We start from the raw sequence: 11,196 nt of genomic DNA, 5'->3' as shown, positions 1-11,196 counted from the left end.
GGAAAAACTTTCATCCTTGGCTGAAGGGAAACTCATATTTGGCTGTCTTGAGTTCTGGCTCTGGGCTGTTTGTCCAGCCTCATCTCCTGTTCTGTAACCATGTCATACACTTGGTGATCTGCAAATACTGGCCGGCTTAGAAGTATCCAAACTTGCCATGGTCTTCCCTGCCTCCATACTTTTCTTGTGCTAGTCCCTAAACCAGAAGGCTATTCCCTCCCGCTTCACCCCTCCAGGAAAAATTCAATTTAGACTTCAAGTTTCAGCTCCAATACTTCCTCCCCACAGACTGACTTTCAGGCTTCCACTTCTAGAGCCAGAATACAGAGCAGAGGAGTAGGGCATCTGGCCAGGAAACCAACCAACGTGAGATGCTGAAACATCAATGGCATAAATTAAACAGATGATGCCAGTTAACTCAGGTTCCCATAGTCAACTCTTTCTGTAACAGGTGGCATGTAAATTAATAATGACTGTTGAAGTCAACAATGTTCCAAGATGAAATAATTCTACTTCCTCACTGGTCTCTCTCTCATCATAAGTATTTTCTCCCTGGACATGAAAGATTGCTGTAAACCACCACAGGCCGTTTCCGAGACAGTTGCCTGAAGTCATAGTTGGAACTTGGAAAAGACCCTTAAACAAAACAGCTCATGGTAGGGCAGTAGTTACTAGGAAAGCATGGGTCATATTACCATATAAATCTTAACTACTTTAATATGCCTCTCCAAAAGTTGTCTGCTTTCCAAAATTGCAATTTCCAAAAGGTTAAACTGGGCTGGGTGCAGTGGCTCACGCCTGTAATCCCAGCACTTCGGGAGGCTGAGGCGGGCAGATTGTTTGAGGTCAGGAGTTCAAGACCAGCCTGGCCAACATTGTGAGACCTCATATCTACTAAAAATACAAAAATTAGCTGGCCATGGTGGTGGGCGGCTGTATATCCAGCTACTCAGGAGGCTGAGGCAGGAGAATTGCTTGAACCTCGGAGGCAGAGATTGCAGTGAGCAGAGATCACACCACAGCGCTCCAGCCTGGGAGACAGAGTGAGACTCCTTCTCAAAAAAAAAAGAAAAAAAAAAAGGTTAAACTGCTTGTGTATATTCAGTGTCTGTCATAAATTCCTTATTTGAATCAAGAAGAAGGAACATAAGCTTTCTTAATGGAAAATCCTTTTCTCTACATTAAAATTAATTATATATTGAACATACATTTAAGGGATATCAGTTTGAAGAATGTCAAATTATGTCTGCCTAGGATGCCCACGTGTTTTGGGCCAGACTTCTCCTAGCCCTGTCTTTCTCCATTCTTCCAACACAGCATGATGTTATTGTCAATTATTTGGATTTCTATCTCCACATTTGACTTCAAGCTCCTTGAAGGCAGAGAATATCTGTTTATCTTTCTAACCCAGGGGCTAACCCAGGGGCTAACCCAGTTCCTGGTACCTAGAACATGCTCAGTAATTGTTAATTAAGTGAATTCATGATAATGGGTAAGGCTCATGTACATTTCAAAATTCACACACTGATCATACAAATTCCACACACAGCACCTGCATTGCTAACAGGAGCAGGGCTCCCTAGGAGCGAGCCCAGCTCCTCTAGTGATCCACCTAATCAATCCAGTGTTTATTGAAAGACAAACACCAGCAACTCACCAGCCTGAAACCTGAATGCTGGGGAATGCAGAACAAAAGCAGGTCCCTGCCCTTCTGGAGTGAATAATACAAACTCTACAGACACCCATGAAACAATTCAAGAAAGATTAAGTGTGTGGAGCTCCATAAAACAAAAGCTGGCAGAGGCCCTCCAGGGGACCCAGAATTTGAATGTAGGATGCTGAGGAAACCTGTTCCTCCCTTTATCATACAACAATTGAATGCAGACAATGGAGTAAAGGAACCAGAGGCCCAGATTTTGAAGTATAAGCTCATAGGCCATGCAATATATGATGAAAAAAAACCAAAAAACAAAAAAAAACCCAAGTTAACAAGAATGGAAAGAATTCTAAAAGGTATCCATAAACGTACAGTGCATCCAAATGTCCATCTGTGGACAAAAACGTAAGTTTTTGAATCCTTTTCTGAGTAGCCCATGGCCAATCAATTGTTTTTCAGATCCTAAAGGTAAATTGACCATTCATCACACCCAGAAGAGATTCATAATAATAGCCACCATTTATTGAACCACTTTATATTTGTGATCCAGTTTATTCCTCATATCATCTCTAAGCATTTAGCCCTTAGACCTAGCACCCGGGGTCCCTGCTCCCTGATCCCTGCTCTCACAGCCCCATTCCAGCTCTCCTACAGCCCTGGGGCAAGAGGCCAAAGCATGGAGCCTCCCGGAGCCCACGCTGTATCCACTTCTAGAACAGTTGCCAGATGGAGCAAATGCAGGATACCCAGTTAAATTTAAATTTCAGATAAATGGTGAATCACTTTTTCAATGTATGTCCCATACTTAGTATCAGATGTCTCAGAATAGCCAATTCCTATCCATCCGTCATGACTGAACCAAATGCCAGTCCCCCAGCACCCTCCTTTGCTCCCCACCCACACCCCAAGGTGGAAGCAGTCACCGCCTGCTCTGAGCCCCCATTGCATCTCATCTCTACCTCTTCTAAGTGGCTTTTCCTTTTCTTTGCTACCCTAGCATGTGGCTCACCTTCTCTGATAGACAGAAGCTCTGCAGACCTAGCGACCTGTTTATTTTATTATATTATATTATATTATATTATATTATATTATATTATATTATATTTTTCAGGCAGAGTTTCACTCTGTTGCCCAGGCTGGAGTACAGTGGCACAATCTCAGCTCACTGCAACCTCTGTCTCCTGGGTGCAAGCAATTCTCCTGCCTCAGCCTCCTGAGTAGCTGGGATTACAGATGTGCACCACCATGCCCGGCTAATTTTTGTAGTTTCAGTAGAGATGCAGTTTCACCACATTGCCCAGGCTGGTGTTGAACTCCTGACCTCTTGATCCACCCACCTTAGCCTCTCAAAGTGCTGGGATTACAGGCGTGAGCCACCACGCCTAGCCTAGAGACCTGTTTTAGGAGTGTGCCCTCCAATCACACATCCTCCACTAAGGCACGTGAGCTTTGTCTGTTAAAACCTTTACCTTTCTCTTTGCTGGGTTCACATCAAGCTAAAGTGGGGTCCAGGCATGGGAAAGTGGGGACTCACTGCTACATGACCTACTTTCTTTCTTTTGGTGTCACTGAGGAGCACTTGAAGTGCTCCTCCTTCCATCGTCCATGCAGGATGGCTTTTCAGACAGCATCCTAGAGGAAACTGAGGCACACACCCAAGGAGCTGCTTATCATTTACTCTCTTCCCCTCCTCCTGAAAGATAAAATTAGCTCTCACTGAGGACCATCTATCTTATACAAATCTCTCCCATCTTGCTCTCTGAAACATATGTTAAAAATCAAAATATTGAAGACAACAAGTCTTAAACGTTAAGACGTTAGAGTACTTACGAATCAATAAGAAAAAAGCAAAACAGCCGTGGTGGGTGGGGCCATAATCTGTACCAGTCACAAGACATACAAATAGGCCAAAGGGCATTGAAAGAAAGCCCAACCTCATTACTATTCAAATAAACGGCAATTATTTTTTCTTTAAAACAGCCAAAAAAAATTAAACATCGAAGACCTGGTCTTGACAAGAGTACATTAAAACACACTGGCACATGCTGCCACAGGAAGTACAAACTAGAATGAAGTCTCTGGAGAGAAGTTTGTCAGTTCGTTTCCAGAGCCTTGAAGACATTCATATTTTCTGACCTAACAACTCCATTTGTAAAAATTTCTCATGAGAACACATCAGACAGGCACTGGAGATTTTTCACTGCTGTGCTGTTTAAAAAAGAATTTTAAAAGTGTGATGTAAATAAATACCCAACGATAGGGGATGACTAAATAAAGTTTAGAATACGCATAAAAGACAAATTCTGGGCCGGGCGCCGTGGCTCACGCCTGTAATTCCAGAATTTTGGGAGGCCGAGGCGGGCGGATCACGAGTTCAGGAGATCAAGATCAGCCTGGCGAACACGGTGAAACCCCATCTTTACTAAAAATACAAAAAATTAGCCGGGCTTGGTGCCAGGCGCCTGTAGTCCCAGCTACTCGGGAGGCTGAGGCAGGAGAATGGTGTGAACCCGGAAGGCAGAGCTTGTAGTGAGCTGAGATCACGCCATTGCACTCCAGCCTGAGCGACGGAGCAATACTCTGTCTCAAAAAAACTATGGTGGTCATTCAAAATCAGATTTTTAAATGAGTATTGCTGACATAAGAAAATACTCGTAGGGCTGTGCGTGGTGGCTCATGCCTGTAATCCCAGCTCTTTGGGAGGCCAACAGGGGTGGACCACCTGAGGTCAGGAGTTCGAGACCAGCATGGCCAATATGGTGAAACCCTGTCTCTACTAAAAACAGAAAAATTAGCCAGGTGTGATGGCGGGCACCTGTAATCCCAGCTATTCAGGAGGCTGAGGCAGGAGAATCACTTGAACCTGGGAGGCACAGGTTGCAGTGAGCCAAGATTGCACCACTGCACTTCAGCCTGGGTGACAGAGCGAGACTCTGTCTCAAAGAAGAAGAAAATACTTGTATTGACTGGGAAAGGCTAGGCTATGCTGCAGTAACAACTTCAAAATCTCAGTAGTGTTGTACGACAAAAATATGTCTCTTGTTTACATTACACATTGAAATGAATGAAGCAGGCAGGGATGGGAGGAGGCTGTCTCCGTATAACCACCCAGCGACCCAAACTCTCTGGTGGACACCTGACAACCCTCTCAGTCGCCTCAGACAGAATAGACAGCACTGCAGAGTCCTGCACAGGCAGTTAAATGTCCAGTCCAAAAGTAACACTCCGCGCTTTGGCTGACAGCCCATTGGCCAGAACTAGTCTCATAGCTCCACCTACTTGCAAGGTGGGTGAGAAAAACGTAATCCTACTATGCACTCAGGAGGACAAGTAAGTCAAATATAGGGGAATGCTAAACGTTTCTGCTCATATACTTAATGATAGAATAGTAAGAAAGAAGGGTGGAAGGCCGGGCGAGGTGGCTCATGCCTGTAATCCCAGCACTTTGGAAGGCCGAGGCAGGCAGATCACGAGGTCAGGAGATTGAGACCGTCCTGGACAACATGGTGAAACCCCGTCTCTACTAAAATTCAAAAAATTAGCCGGGCATGGTGACACATGCCTGTAGTCCCAGTTACTCCGGAGGCTGAGGCAGGAGAGTCACTTGAATCCAGGAGGCAGAGGTTGCAGTGAGCCGAGATCACACCACACCACTGTACTCCAGCCTGGGTGACAGAGTAAAACTCCATCACCAAAAAAAAAAAAAAAAAAAAACAAACAAAGGTGGAATACAAAATTTCATATTCAATACAACACCATTTTAGAGAATATATGATACTTTCACATTTGTATGTATAAATGAAGTCCTTTATAATAAGACAGGGATCTCGGTTGTGAAATTATGAATGGTTCTTATTTTCCTCTTTAAACATTTTTGAATTTTCTAAATTTTCTACCAAAAAAACACATTAATTTCTATAATAAAGGAAAAACAAACTTTATGTTTCAGTATTAATCATGCTGTCCTATGTTTTCTTGCCTTTGGAAAACAAATTTTTCTTCTCCCTTGTTCAGAAAATTCCATCTAAGACCTAGCTTGCTCTTGGTACCACTACTAAGAAGCTTAGTGGCAGTGGGTCACTTAGTGTGGACCCAGCTTCGTCTACAAAATGGGAATAATATGACTTGCTCTTTTACCCATAAGAGGCTAAATAAGAACTAACTAATAAGTGTGCATTCAAAGAAAGACATTTGCATCTGGGGAAGAAATGTGCTCATTAGACACAAACCATTGCGATACTTCCCTCAGAACTGGTAATTAAATCGTGCCACTCTACCCATGAGATTAGATAATATCTACCTGCCATTTAGCCAAAAGATATGCTCAATTCACTTGATTATTATTCCCTAAGAAAATACAAACCTGCCCAAATAGTTCAGCCTTAGAAGAAGAAACACTCCAAATATTCATTCTCGAGTGAATAGATTATATTCTTGGCTACCAACTTCAGTTATAGATACCAAGTACCTCTTCAGTCTCCTCTGAATTCTCATGGCTGGCATAGCCTGTGGCAGCCATCCAACCCTAAGTTATTGGACACCTTGTTTCAAGTACCAATTTCCAGGACCAGGGTCTACTTCCCCTCCAAGGGCAGGAACGCTCTGAACTCCTCTATTTGTATCCCTATTTGTATCCCTAGCTCAGAACTGCTTGATAAATATTGCTGATTGTACCTGAACCCTGTAGGAGAACAAGTAAGTTACAGGCATGATCCTGGTCCCTTCCTCAAAGCACACCTGATACAAGGCCTCTGTGCTCATGCCAGGCACTCAAAGCCTATGGGCTGACAACACCCAGCTAAAAAGACACACCGATTAGAAATGGGAACAGCATAGAGCTTCACCCACAGATGCCAAATTGAGATTCCATTATTTAAAAAAAAAAAAAAAAAAAGGTAGGGGGGGCTGGGCGCAGTGGCTTATGCCTGTAATCCCCGGACTTTGGGAGGCCGAGGCGGGTGGATCACGAGGTCAGGAGATTGAAACTGAAACCAGCCTGGCCAGCATCGTGAAACCACGTCTCCAGTAAAAATACAAAAATTAGCTGGGCATGGGGGTGCACACCTATAGTCCCAGCTACTTGGGAGGCTGAGGCAGGAGAATCGCTTGAATCCAGGAGGAGGAGGTTGTGGTGAGCAAAGATCGCGCCACTACACTCCAGCCTGGGCGACAGAGCTAGACTCTGTCTCAAAAAAAATAAAAATAAAAAATTACAGGCTGTATCTACTCAAGGAGAAAAGACTTACTTTCACCAGGCTGTCAAGTTACGCACAGCTTTCAGTGGACAACAGAAAGCAAACACGACTTCAGGAAATCCCGGCGCATCAGGGACAGATGGAATGCTTGCATTTGGGATCTTCTTTTTAGTTTCCATTCTGCCCCACTAGCCAAAGGTCTCCATCGATGTGAGGAGAAATTAATTAGTGGCAGCATCACCATTGCAGTATTGTTTAATTGCTGATATGAGAGGGAAGGAGAAGAAAAATGAAGAAGTCGGGGAGGCAGATCATCAAAAAACAGATAAAGTTTTAATGAATAGTGTCCTGCAATGTCACTTATCCTAGAACAAAGTAAGAATAACCTGCTGGCCCATAACTGATCCAAGGCCACATTTACTGTGCAACACAATACTTGCTTCCTCCACGTGGTCCCCACCTGGAAGGGGAACAGTGGAGAAAATTGCTAATGTGAGAGGGACATTGTGGGAGCCTCATAAGACACCATCTCCACAGGCCCAGGGACACAGAGCCCTGGGCCCTTGTGGGGTGACAGTCTACACAGTTTTACTAGTGCCTTTACATTGGCCTCAAGTTGTGCAAAATCATGCATTTTTGACACAAAAACAGTCCGACATTTAAAATCATTACCACCCCCCTTTGACTTCTTAGCTGCAAGTACGAGATTGAATCATACCGTTTAGCTCTGTGATTTATGGATATCATAAATTACATTGTGTTTTTAGTCCAGTACTGTCTGTCACAGTGCTAAGAGACCAGTGCAACTGACATCGGAGGAAGAGATAAAAACAAGACTGCTTATAAAGAGATTTTGGAGTAAATGGCTTGTTGGGAGCTGGAGGAAATGGTCCTAGCCACAACAAATCTTTCAACATTCCTCTCACTGGGATGGGGGTGGGAACTGTTACTGGTCTTCCTCCACCATGGTCTGATTCACTCTCCCCAGCCAACACTGGCACCATCCATCACCTCCTCCTGTGATAGGGACACAGATAGCACCACTTATAAAATCAACATCACTCTGTTTTTGCCCAGCATGAATTATGACTCTTCAAAGGTAGGAGAGAACGCAACGAAAGGGAGGACTGATTTACACTGCAGTTGCCCTTCTGGCACTGTATGGGTTTGGGAAGATCATGGGGAAGAAATTCCGAGTTCTCTAAATAAGTTAATCAAGGAACACATGTTTTCAACTGTTTTATAGCCTCACATGGGTTATTATTCAACACCCCAGGCCTCTCCACCATACCATGTTTTTTTTGTTTTTTTTTTTTTTTTTGAGATGGAGTTTTGCCCTTATTGCCCAGGCTAGAGTGCAATGGCACAATCTCGGCTCACCGCAACCTCCGCCTCCCGGGTTCAAGCGATTCTCCGGCCTCAGCCTCCTGAGTAGCTGGGATTACAGGCATACACCACCGCTAATTTTGTATTTGTAGTAGAAACGGGGTTTCTCCATGTTGTTCGGGCTGGTCTCGAACTCCCAACTTCAGGTGACCCACCCACCTTGGCCTCCCAAAGTGCTGGGATTACAGGCGTGAGCCACCACACCTGGTGCTTTTTTGGCTTCTTATCTACATTACACCAACATCTACATTACACTCATAACCTGCAATCTGTATCACATCAGTAACTTACTGCTGGACCTCTGTAACTGTTGGCTTCATCCTAATGTTTAATAATTCAGGTATGGTCTGCTTGCTGTGTTTGTTTTTGAGAGCTACCATAATAAAATACCGCAGACTGGTGGCCGGACACAGAAATGTATTCTCTCACAGTTCTGGAAGCTGGAAGTCCAAGAGGTGTCAGCAGAGTTGGTGTCTCCCAGGGCCTCCCTCCTTGGCTTGCAGATGGCGGCTTCCACTGTGAGTCTTCCCTCCGTGAGTGTCTGTGTCCTCATCTCCCCTTTTTACATGAACACAGTCATGGTGGATTACGGATCACCCATAGGACTTCATTTTAACTTAACTACCTCTTTAAAGATGAAATACAGCTCACGCCTGTAATCCCAGCACTTTGGGAGGCCAAGGCGGGTAGATCACCTGAGGTCAGGAGCTCAAGACCAACCTGACCAACATGGCGAAACCCCATCTCTAGTAAAAATACAAAAATTAGCCAGGCACAGTGGTAGGCACCTGTGATCCCAGCTACTCGGGAGGCTGAGACATGAGAATAACTTGAAACCAGGAGGCGGAGGTTGCAGTGAGCCGAGATTGCGCCATTGCACTCTCACCTGGGCAACAGAGCAAGACTCCGTATCAAAAAATAAAAAAAATAATAATAATACAGTCACATTCTGAGGAACTGGAGGTTAGTTAGGGCTTTAACATATTAATTAAGCAGGGGACAAAATTCAGCTCAGAACCTGCTTTTCCTGTAGCATCACCAGGTCAACATTTACATACATGAGTGTGCGCACACATACACGTGCACACACACTTTACCTTATTCTCTGACTTGCTAAGAATTTCCAATTCCAACTACTGTGTCGGGAGCCAGGGAGGGAAGAACTCCATATGTCATGGCTCAGAACAGTCTCTCTGGTGTAACCCAATTTCTCCCAGTAAGTGCCCAGTTTTGCAGGGTGTCTCCTCTCTCTCCAGGACTCAGCCAACTCCCTTTCTGTAGGTGTAGAGGGAAGCATGGCGTCCTGGCAGCAGTGGCAGGAAGGCCTCAGGCCTCGCTCTCGCTCCTTGCTGTGTCCCCTGCCTGCACCTGGGCGTCGGCCTCTGTCCTCACTGCTGTTGTTGCTGAAGCACCAAGGCCAGTGTGATTCTGCGTGTCTTCTCTGAGTGAGTTATCACCCACTTATTGCTCCAGGGACCTTGGCCTTCCCTCCTGCTGACCGCCTGGTCCACCTGAGCTCTCCCTAGCCCCACAGGTGCCCCAGCGTCAGGCTTCATCTCCCTATTGATGCCAACTCCAGCAGCCACCTTCTAGCCTCACATGCAGGAGGACTCTGCCCTTCCCCGATGAAGTCCCTCAGTGGGCTCACCCAGCCCACATCTCAGCTACCGTCCCACCAAACAGTATGGCAGCAGCGTGGAACCACCGCACAAGGCTCTCCTCACTGACACATCACGTCCTCTTTTCTTCTCTGTGGGGCAGCCTCGCCTCAGCCTGGGGACACCATCAGTGGTGTGTGTCGGGGGGTCTCCTTTCATTCTCTGAATGTGGAGTGGGAGCACCGCCCCTCAGCGTCAACTTCCTGCAGCTTACCCGAAATGTGTTACCCGCATCTCACACGTCCCCCCACCGGCGCCACTCTGCAACCCCCACCAGCGCCCACCTTCAGCAAGAGACTGGAACTCTGAGGAAGAAACGAAGAACATACCTATTCCCTTTCTCTCTCTCTCCTCAGTCCTTCCTCTCTCAACTAGAAGGGTTTTCCATGTCCAGCGGTACAGAGGACATCCTCATGTCGGATTCTCTGTTCTGCACATCATGGTGTAAGATAATAACACACAGTGCTCAGACCTCCAGGGTCTACTTTTCACAGGCAGATGGAAACTTATTGGAATTGAGGAAATACTTTTCTTTCTTAGCAAAGCCTGGACTGGAAGATTCTCTCACTTTGCACACAACAATTCTAACATGACACCCAAAGCTTAGCCAGGATTTTCTTCTGAGTAGCCTCCTCCTTCTCCCCCGCTGAATTGATGGATTCAGCTCCAGGACAACCTGATACAAAAGTACACAAATACACCATATGATTCCTGTTGCACAAGCAACTGTGAAACAAATATTCCAGTACATGGCTGGGCCTGGGGGCTCATGCCTGTAATCCCAGCACTTTGGGAGGCCGAGGCGGGCAGATCACGAGGTCAGGAGTTTGAGACCAGCCTGGCCAACATAGCGAAACCCCGTCTCTACTAAAAACACAAAAAATTAGCTGGGCGTGGTGGCAGGTGCCTGTAATCCCAGCTACTTGGGAGGCTGACGCAGGAGAATCGCTTGAAGCCGGGAGGCAGAGGTTGCAGATTGCGTGACTGCACTCCAGCCCAGGAGACAGTGTGACACTCTGTCTAAAACAAAAAAAAAATTCCAGTATATCCCCCAGAGTAGGTCAGTTTGTAAAAGGGCATTTAATTTATCTGGCTAGCACTATTTTCCTTAGGCAATTGGGGAGGCAATGGAGAAAAATATCAAATGCATTCATTAATAATTCATTGGTAGGAGTCTTTCTCTGGTTCCTAACCAGAAACCTTTCGTATCCAAAGAGCAAAGGCAATGACAATGACAGCCGTTATCTTCCCAGGAACATGAGGGCACCCACCATCCTTACTGTTTACTTGTATATCTCAT

Source organism: Macaca nemestrina, chromosome 5 (assembly GCF_043159975.1).
Source record: "Macaca nemestrina isolate mMacNem1 chromosome 5, mMacNem.hap1, whole genome shotgun sequence".
Lineage (NCBI taxonomy): Eukaryota > Metazoa > Chordata > Mammalia > Primates > Cercopithecidae > Macaca > Macaca nemestrina.
The sequence above is the reverse complement of the archived record's forward strand: the minus strand, read 5'-3'. Positions refer to the sequence as shown.